This window comes from Thermobia domestica, chromosome 11 (assembly GCF_964235325.1).
Source record: "Thermobia domestica chromosome 11, izTheDome1.hap1.1, whole genome shotgun sequence".
Taxonomy (NCBI): domain Eukaryota; kingdom Metazoa; phylum Arthropoda; class Insecta; order Zygentoma; family Lepismatidae; genus Thermobia; species Thermobia domestica.
The window spans coordinates 268677507-268688223 of record NC_137464.1 but is presented as its reverse complement, the minus strand read 5'-3'; positions in this window follow the sequence as shown (position 1 = coordinate 268688223).

The following is a 10717-nucleotide window of genomic DNA, read 5'->3' as shown; positions in this document are numbered from 1 at the left end:
TAAAAAATGTTCGTTGTTAAAATAGATTGTGAACTTTCAAAAATTTCGTTTCCTTGGAAACTCATTGTTAAAATTATTTTATTAGATCACTTTCAATTTTTTTGTTAGTTAGTTTGCTCTATTCATAATGGAATCTCATAAGAACAGATCCTACAACTGATTCTTAACAGAACAATCGTTAATTGAGATTACTTTATTCGTTCGTGTTATTTATAATAACACTCGTTGTTAAAATTGGAAGCTCTGCTTATGTATTGGATCGTTTGCAGTGCAAATTCGTTGTTAGAAATAGATTGTGATTCTAGGAAGAATGTTTCGAATTTGTAAATAGTTTTCAAAACACGTCAATACGATATTTATGTACATAATGTAGAACAGCTATGTTGTGACCATGTTAATTAGTAAAATTATAAACTTTGAAAAATGTTTTTTATTATAAAATAATATATCATAAATTTCCCAAGTAGCACAGTCACGTCATAAACACGTCTTTTTTTGGGGTTCGAATTCAAAATGACGTCTTTTGAAAATTTGGAACGTCTTTATTACGTACCAAAATGGTAACAAAAATTACGTGTCAAACATGACCTAAATTGTACGTGTTTATCACGTGCCAGAATGGTACAAAGATTCACGTGTCGAACATCACCAAAAATAGACGTCTTTTTTAGGTGCTAAAAAGCGCGGACGTTCCCCGTACTGTAGGCCTAACTGCGAGCAGTGCATGCTGGGAATCGTGAGCCATTTGCAGAATCGTGTTTCGATGGTATTATGTGTGAATATACATAATGTGTTTTGTTAAAGGCACCTGTGATAAAGGTCAGCTTTTGGGGGCGCGGTGGCTCAGTGGTAGAGCGTTAACCTCTGGTGCTTGGGGTTCCCGGGTTCGATCCTAGCCCCCGCCAAGTGAACTTTGTGGTGGACAAACACCGTGGTCGTGGGTTTTCTCAGGGTTCTCCTGTTTCCTCCCACTTTGTTCATTCCACCATTTCACTCATTTCTCATTGTCACCATCTCCTTTAGCCTAACCGGCATAACCATTGGACCATAAACTTAAAGATTTCATTTCATTTTTCAAAGGTCAGCTTTAAGACAAGTAAGTAAATTCCTATCATATTCCTATCTAAGTGCATTCTGTGTAAAATTCAGCAGATTGAGTATTGTAATTGTGAAGATTAGCTCCTCATACAGCGTTGCTTATGGTTTCTTATTACAGTGTATTAAAATGCCGTAGAAAGAACGATGATACCTCCATTAGGTTAACATTTGCAGACGCCTGTATCAAATATTTTAGGTAGAATACTATATAATATATTAGTAGTGAATGTAGTAACATGATAATGTATGTTTTATTCTTCTCAATAAACCGTATATGGGAGTGAGTATGCATGGGAAAGTATGTCATTCTGTGGTGCAGTTTTACTATACAGATCCATAGATTGTAAAATGTACGAAAAGTTTGCCTATTTCATGTCGAGAACAGGACCAACCAACCTCCGCGGGGTTTCTTCTAACCCGTTCCTACTACTACTACTTATACTATGGATCCGTATAATAAAAACTGCACGCATTGTGGTACTATTTGCCAAGGCGAAATATTGCTAAATACAAGGAAACAACGAGATGACAGTAAATGTATGCTTTTGGAGGCATTACTGAAACAGACGGTTCTACTAAATTTTGATACATTTCTTACATTTTCAGGTTAGGTTAGAGCATTGTATTTCCTATCGCAGAATATGCACTAAATGAGGAGCTCCATTACTACTTGCAGATTGCCTTCACGGGGGTTAGTATAAATATAGAGTAGACGCATGGGGCAAGGTTCTAGAACACAGGTTCCCCTTCCCACTTAATTGTAACAAAGACAGAAAAGAACGTGCCGTGCGGGGCTCTAACCCGCCTTCACTCGCTGACGCTCGCTCAACAATACATGTGAATTAAATGTTAAACTTTGGTACAGAAAACAACCAATCTAGCTGTTAACCTATATGGGGGGACTTGTGTTCTAGAACCTTCCCGACGCGTGGCATATTAAGTACAGTGCATAAAACACGAAACAACTTTTGCTAGGTGCCCACTAAAAAGCACAAATGCATTCTATTGGAATCAGTGCAGGAGCACACCAAGAAGGCCCGAGCGGCGACGAGGGGGTGCGTTCCTAGGGATAGTGGAAAAGCACACTTACGTTTACAATGCTTTCACTATCACTCAAAATGCGGCTTCACTCGAGCAGACGGTTCTACCAAATAGAAAATTTATAGGTAAAATATTATAAGAAACATTTTTCATGAAGGAATGAGAGTGTGAATATAAGTAATTACTGTCAGTGTACAGCATATTGAATTGAATTTTAAGTGATCAGTGAAAGTATTGTATATGTAAGTGTGCTCTTCCACTATTCTCGTTTAGACGTATATTCCCCGTCGCTGACGCGCCTGTTCCCTACGGACGCATCCCGTCGCTGCCGCTCGGACCCTGTTGCTGTATTCCTGCTTTTTAGTGGGGAGTTGATATAAATTGGTTCATGTTTTATTCACTGAAATTGTTACGCTTTACGTCCACGCAGTATTTGTACTGAGGCCTGAAGTCAATCTGCAAGCACTAATGGAGCTTCTGATTTAGTTAATGCTCTGCAAAAAGAAATGCATTGTTCTAACCTGATATGAAACTGTAAGAAATATGTCAAAATTTGATAGAACCGTCTGCCGGAATAATGCCCAAAATTCATTTCAATTTGCTGTGTACCGACATTAATTACTTACATTCACACTTTCATTCCTTCATAAAAATATGTTTCACATCGTATGTTACCTATGAATTTCCTGTTAGGTAGAATCGACTGCTCGAGTGAACCCCTTTGGGAAATGACCCTCGGCAATTGTTGCAATGCCAATCGTGTATGACTTCAGAGTTAGAAACAACGAGCCCTATGGAAGTTCTAACCCCTTCGCTCACTCAGTTATGTTTGTTTAGCCTTTTGTAGCACTACTGTTTTAAATTTAGTGAAAAAATCCACAAAATCGATGAATATTTGGTCGACCCGTTTGCTAAAGTAGTGCCCCCCTTGTATATGTGCATAATCAGTGGGAGGATATTACTCCAGTTGAGAGCACTCTCAAACTGCAAGCATCGCCCTACACACCCTCACAAGACACTTGGCTACTGTAACTGTGCTACAGAATTCGGTGTGGAAATCAATAATGTAACGGGTTTTTGACTGTTCGAATATTTTGTTCATTAATTGAGTAGACAGCTCCCTCGCATTTTAGATTACAGTACTTACTCCAGTGCCAGCATGTGATGATGGATACTTATCAATGTTGCCACTGAAGTTCAAAAAAATATATTCCAGCTCAATTAAGTATCCTTAGATGACTATAGGCGTGAAACGATTCAAAGGAAACCAAATGTCTTATTAAGGGACCGTGGTTGGAGGCTGCGCATTAACAATGGAAGTCTCTTTGGGTCAAAAACCTGCTTTCAGGTAGAACACCAATTCCTCATCATTAAAAAGAAATGAAATTAAATATTTAGTTTCACGCCCCAGGAAAGGCACCGAGCCTAAGGAAGATGGTGATAATGAAATGTGAAAAATGGTGGTATGAAGAAAGTGGGCGAAAACGGGAGAATGTCGAGAAAACTCAGGCACATGGTATTTATCCACCACAAAGCCCACTTGGCACGAGCTGGGATCGAACCAGGGACCCCACGCACTAGAAGTGAACGCTCTACCACAGGCACTGCAGCCCCATCAGTAAAAAAAAAAAGAAAAACATACCTCATTGATCGGGGCTTACATATCTGCTGACTACCCGCGAAAACGCAGGTAGTCATTTGTGTTCTTTGTGTTCAAGATGCGATATTTTACGCTCTCACTCCGTTCTCAAATCCGATCTCTGCTTCTTATGGGGCCGCGGTGGCTCAGTGGTAGAGCGTTCACCTCTAGTGCTTGGGGTCCCGGGTTCGATCCCAGCCCCGCCAAGTGAACTTTGTGGTGGACAAACACTGTGTGCGTGGGTTTTCTCGGGGATCTCCCGTTTCCTGTCACTTTATTCCACCATTTCATCCATTACTCATCATCACCGTCTCCTTTAGCCTAATCGGCATAACCGTGGGACGTAAAACTCAAAGATTTTCCGATCCCTCGTTCTTGTTAACAACGGGCAGACAATAATCCATAAAATCTATCTGTCCACAAGTTTGTCAATATTTATTTTACGTATCTTTCCATTTGAAGGGTAAGGGGGAAAAAGAAGGAATGTCACAAAATTACATTTTTGAGAAAACGGCATTTTAATATTGAAAATCACGTACAAAGAATAGGGTTATTAAATCTTTCGTCCCTTTTTACATGGATATTTCTACATCTACGCGTGCATGGCATATACAATCAAATAGTACCAAGAGTCACCAACAGATAGGACAAAGCACCCTGTAAAGCACATGCATGGACATTCCTTGTTTTTTTCCCTTACCCTTCATTTAAGAAGTGACTATTCCTGCACCGAGGTTGAGACGATTTCAGACTCTTCATCACACCGTCCTTTACGCTGAAAATATCCAGAACAGAAAGCATGTGAAATTTATGGCTGATATTTTCCTGCCAACTCATTTTCCTCTATAAGCTCTGTTTTTTTTTTTTTTTTTTTTTTTTTTTAAATACAAAATGCAGTAAATACTCACTTTACTGTTTACATGAAATTAAACTGCTTCATTTCATGTTAAATGTATTTAGTCGTTGTAATAAGCCTAGCTGTAAATACATGTTATTTGCCAAAATAAGCCTTGCATGTACTCCCACTTTCCAGAGCGTGTGGCCAATACTCCTGCAAATGATGAATTGATCAACAGCAGACCACCTAGCACGGAATCTTTCTTAACTGAACTTGAAAGCCGTAACTCTGACCCCTTTCTGCTCGTCGAGCTGCTCTAGAAATATCACTGTGGAGGATGACATACATACCAAAGTTGCGACAGGTGAGTTTTTGACATGTTATTTTATAATACCCATGTAAAAAAAAAAAATGCTGAGTAAGAAGAAAAGAAAGAAAGTAGTAATATTTTATTAGTACTTAACTAAAATAAAATAATTGTTGAACAAGGCAATACTTTTATGTAAACGAAATATTCAATTTAACGTTCCACGATCAGGCACTGAGGCTAAGGGAGTCGGTGATGATGAGAAGTGAATTAAATGCTGGAATGAAGAATATGGGAAAAAATTGGAGAACTCCAAGAAAAGCCGCTTGAAGTGAGCTGGGATCGAACCAGAGGCCCCAGGCACCAGAGGTGAACGCTCTATCACCGAGCCACAGCTGCGCCAATTTTTATTTAAGTGTAACTTTCAGCAACTACCCTTGTCTTCTTCAGATACACTCTATTTATTTATTTATTATTTTAGATTTTTAAAGATTTCCTTGTTTATTAATTTTTATTCCTTCAGCAATTATTTTATTTGACTTATTTATATATAAGCAAAGCTTTATTATGGAATGTATCACATGTTATAGTGTTCGCGCTTTTTTTTTTTTGAATGGGTAAAAGTACTCCTCCCGAAAATATTTTTCTCAACAGAGGGGTAAAATATAATTTTCACCAAAGAGAAGTTTTATTTTTATTATTATTATTATTATTATTATTATTATTATTATTATTATTATTATTAATAATAATAATAATAATAATAATAATAATAATAATAATAATAATAATAATAATAACTGCCGCAACTTCTAACCCTGCTCAGAACAAATAATGTGACGATTTTCACCCTACTGCTTGTGACAGAATTCTGGTTCTAGGTCTTATTTTTTAAAAATACTCCAGTAACAAGTGAGGGGGCGTTTGCTCACAATTTTTTTATTTTTCGGAATACATAAGTTATACACCATTTTGTTTGTAATTTTCACTTTATTTTTTGTCATATTTTGAAATGCTAATATATGTTTCGTCTTGCATCATAAATTTAACTTACCAAATCGTATCCAATCAGGATAAAATTTCTTATCACAGTAGAAGGATACCTTTTCTGGTTAGTTCCACCTGTGTACAGCTTGTCAGATTGCTGCATCCGATAGCGCAGTTCTGTCACGATATGTAAATGCGAAATTTTGACTTTATTTTGGGGGTTACATAGCAGTAGTGAAAGATAATACATGTAATTTCTATCGTTGTCTAGTTGTGTTTGATAAATGAGTAGCTATATTATTTTATTATTAGAAAGTTCTTTGTTTCATACCATAAAAACTATTCTTACTACATCAGCCTGCATCAGTTATGATCCCAGTCCCCGCAAAGTGAACTTTGTGGTGGACAAACACAGTGTGCGTGGGTTTACTCCTCGAGGTTCTCCCACTCTCTTCATTCCACCATTTCATTCAGTCTTCATCATCACCGTCTCCTTTAGCCTAGCCGACATAACTGTAGGACGTAAAACTCAAAGTTTATTTTTATTTTTTTATTATTATTATTATTATTATTATTTTGCATCAGTTGTAATATCGTATCAATATACTTGATCGTCACTTTTAGCTCACATCCTAAAGTTGGTCTTAGAGTGGCATTTTATATTATGAGAACATACGTTATGTAGGCTTCTATGAGTGTTTCAGAATTATTTGTCATGTATCTGTATATATAAAGTTTTATATCCCCCAACTTGTTTGGTCCTCCTGAACAATCAGAGTTAACAGCTGCAATAAAATCAAAAGTTAAGCTATTACAGAATAACTAAAATTAATGGTAGTTTAATTTCGCTGTATGGAAGGCCGTTAAAATGGATTTTTGAGAATAAGTGACTTCATGCAAGCGAGTGCAGTAACTAATCGTTTTATTGCGTATTGATTGTAGTTGCACATGACGTATTGTAATTTTTTTTTTTAAATTTTCTCCGCACCTGAAAAATTGCACTATGATTGTTCATGATTTTTTTTTCTGTTTCAGTGTTCCTATTTGTCATCGTTGGTAGGAAAAGGGACCTTTCTCTGATGCTTGGTTTCCAAAGAGCTGGCGATGAAATTTAACTCCCGCGGAAAAAAGAGCAAAGTTCACGTTGTGCAAACTAGCCTTAAAGACACTTATCATTCGTGAGTAAAAATAAAGATCTTCAAATGAACAATTGCCACAAATCTTCAAAACGTTAGTAGAAAGATATTCACTTCCATCTGCCTTGTTGTTTGAGGATGAAAAGGATTCGGCATGCTTGAAACATGTTGACCTGTTCCTCCTCGCTTTGTTGGAAATCAAGGTAAAGGCATCTCTTTCGAAAACTAAAAGATGGAAGAAACTGCTACTGATATAATAGACGAAGAAGTGGGATACTTACCGCAGTCCCCATTTTTAACCTACTTAAGCAAGTGAGGCTTTTTCGATATGATGCTGTATTTCTGTACTTTCAATAACTATGAAAGGTGTTTTCCTTCATACGAAATTTATTGGAAAATTTAATTCTTTTTATTTTATATTATTAAAAGATCTCTGTACGTTTTAGATTATAACCAGCAGATATGCATTGTCTACATATTTCTTGTTTGTATTACAAATAATATAGACAATCAGTGTTTCTTGTTGCATTACAAACAGTATGAATATTATTTTATACGACAAAACGTGCACATTGTACATATAACCAATAAATGTAGAATTCAAATTAATGGTTATGTGTTTTCGCTCTCATCCCTCAGAGATTAATTAATTTTAAGATGTACTTTCTTTTTCGATTTTTCACCTCCAAAATAAAGGTGTCTTAAATTGGAGTTATAAAAGTTTAGTCCTAAATTTTGCACTCTCAATAAAACCCATTGTTCTTGTGTGTGTGTGTTTGTTGGATGTGGGTGGTTGTGTTTGTGTGTATGTGTGCGCATACTAACGTAATAATGGATAGCTATAAAATTTAAGGAAGCACGTGTTGTACCGTAATTTCATTAAGAAGAAGGTACTAGTAAATGCACATGAATAAATTCCAGTGACGAAATGAGTGAATTCTTCTTAGTACTAAGGGCCGCGGTGGCTCAGTGGTAGAGCATTCACCTCTTTTGCTTGGGGTTCCGGGTTCGATCCCAGCCCCCGCCAAGTGAACTTTGTAGTGGACAAACACCGTGTGCGTGGGTTTTCTCGGGGTTCTCCCGTTTCCTCCCACTTTCTTCATTCCACCATTTCTCATTATCACCGTTTCCTTTAGCCTAACCGGTATAAGCGTGGGACGTAAAATTTCATTTCATTTCGTTTTCTTAGGACTGTAAGTACAATGTTCCTTTATTTTTCCATTTCATTCTTTGTTTTTACCATGTTTATTCGTCTTTTCTCATTCTTAAGTTATGTAGGGCTTTTTTTTTTCGCCAAGGGTGAGTCTTACATTCGAGTTTTTTTTTTATGTTTTTCAAATCGATCCAATGCGTCTCGGTTTTCTTTTTAATGTATGGCTTTAAATTTATCCTTTCGTGGAGCAAGCGCTGCCGTTCCTTTCCTGTTGCATTAGGTATATAATTATTCCTCGACAGCTATTGTATATTCGTTTCTTAATGTGTAGGTAAATATACCACACATTAAGAGGCGAATATGTACTATTCAATAGGCTAGTATCCAAATACTAAAAAAATAGAAATCAACAACACTAGAAGTGGTCAATTGGATATGGAAATCCCCAATCCATAGATAATACGAACCTTCGGAGAAGCGAAATTTCCAAAATCTTGGTACAGACCACTCAAATAGACCACAATACTTTGACGTTCCCCAATGTGTTCTTCTGAAAGAGGGTGGTGATGCATTTCGCTGTGGCAAAATCTAGGGTTCTTAGGGTCTATCCTGATCTGTTATTTATTACAATAACCCATTGGTCTTGCTTATCTGGTATAGGAGCTTGTAAATTATTATGCAAATTACAACACAATGGTGAAAAATCAAGCAGCAGCCACGAGGCTAAATTTATTTTCATTATTGATTTTACTTATAATAAACGTTGTCCAGTTGTTATTCGTAGACTTTTTATTTAACCCAAGAAAAGTGTTAGGTTAGGGTGGGATATATACAGGGTGGGCCATTTTAATTAATCCACGGAAATATCTGAAAAATGATAAAACATAGAAGAAATATTTCAAGTACACGTTATATATTGCTAAGGGGGAAACCCAGTTCCGCCAAAAGTACCTCTCCCCGCCATCCCCTAAATGGGGGAAACGGGGAGTAACTTTGAAATGTCAAATGGGAACATGGGTCGAGTAATACCTCGTTCGAAAGGTCTTGGAAAACTAAGTAACGCTGTACCAAAAGATGTTCCATATTGTGCACCGGTTTCAAAATGGCCGCCATAATATGGTTCGGAAACTCCAGTACCCGTAGTGTGAAAACCATGGAAGGTAAATGAATGGAACAAAATTGAAATACGTAAATATCATAGGGCATATCGAACGGTGTGGTCCCTGTGATCCCAGTGGCCTCCCTAAAGGGGTCTTGGGGGCTACCTTCAAAATTTCAAATAATAACATGAGTCGAGTGGTACCTCGTTCGATAAATCTTGCATAATCTAACATATTGCAGGAGAAAACGATTGATGTGAAATGGTAGTGTTCTCAAAAGGCCGCCGAAACATAGTATCCGTGTCAGAGAAAAGGTTTAGTACCCGTAGGATGAAAGCGATTGGAGATAAATGAACAAAACAAAAACATGAATAGCTAACTGACGTAAGGCACATCGAGAGGTGTTGTCGGGGTGACTCCAAGGGCCAACTGAAAGGTATCCGGGGCCAACTTGAAAATTTCAAATAGCAGCTTGAAGCGAGTAACATCACGTTACATAGACAAATTAATATCAAACAGCTTCTGTAAGAAAATTTTCGACATGAGACACCGTTTTCAAAATGATCGCAAAGACATGGTGACTGTGTCTAAGAAAACGTCTAGTGCCCATAGTATGAATACGGTTAGACATAAATGAAAATAACGAAAATTAAATAGGAAAACCACGGAGGCGTTCCAAGGCTCGAGAATAATACAACAGAGATAAAAATATTAGAGTAAAATTGCCATAATGTATAGAGAGAAATCTAAGTCCTGCAAAATAATCTCTCCCTGCGCTCTGTATGTGAGTGGGGTGGAAAGTAAAGTGAAAGTTCAAACGAGAACTCTACTTTAATTCGTAAATTAAGGCTAACCTTACAAATAGGTATGGTGTGGTTGAAACATTTGTTTGTAAGGATGACGCTTTAGTGACTAAAAAAAAGAGAAACTTTTATGCAATGCATGCTGGTTATTCAGAAAGCATTTCGGGGATATACGTACACACCGTTTCGTCCCTCAAGCTCACAATATGACATGAATGCTAATAGTTAATCAAAATGTAACTGTGGCCATCCGCGTTAACTTAGTGCACCAATTCTCTATGCATGAAGTCTGCCTTCCAAACAGCATTGGGTAGGTCAAGCGTACGCCCGAACCGTTGTCCGGTCGGACATTGAAATTTTGAAGTTAGCCCACAAGACCCCTTCAGGGAGGCCACTGGGATCACAGGGATTACATCGATTCCTATTAAAATTATATGTCCTACGATATTTACGTATTTCAATTTTGTTCCATTCATTTACCTTCCATGGTTTTCATACTACGGGTACTGGAGTTTCCGAACCATATTATGGCGGCCATTTTGAAACTGGTGCACAATATGAAACATCTTTTGGTACAGCGTTACTTAGTTTTCCAAGACCTTTCGAACAAGGTAT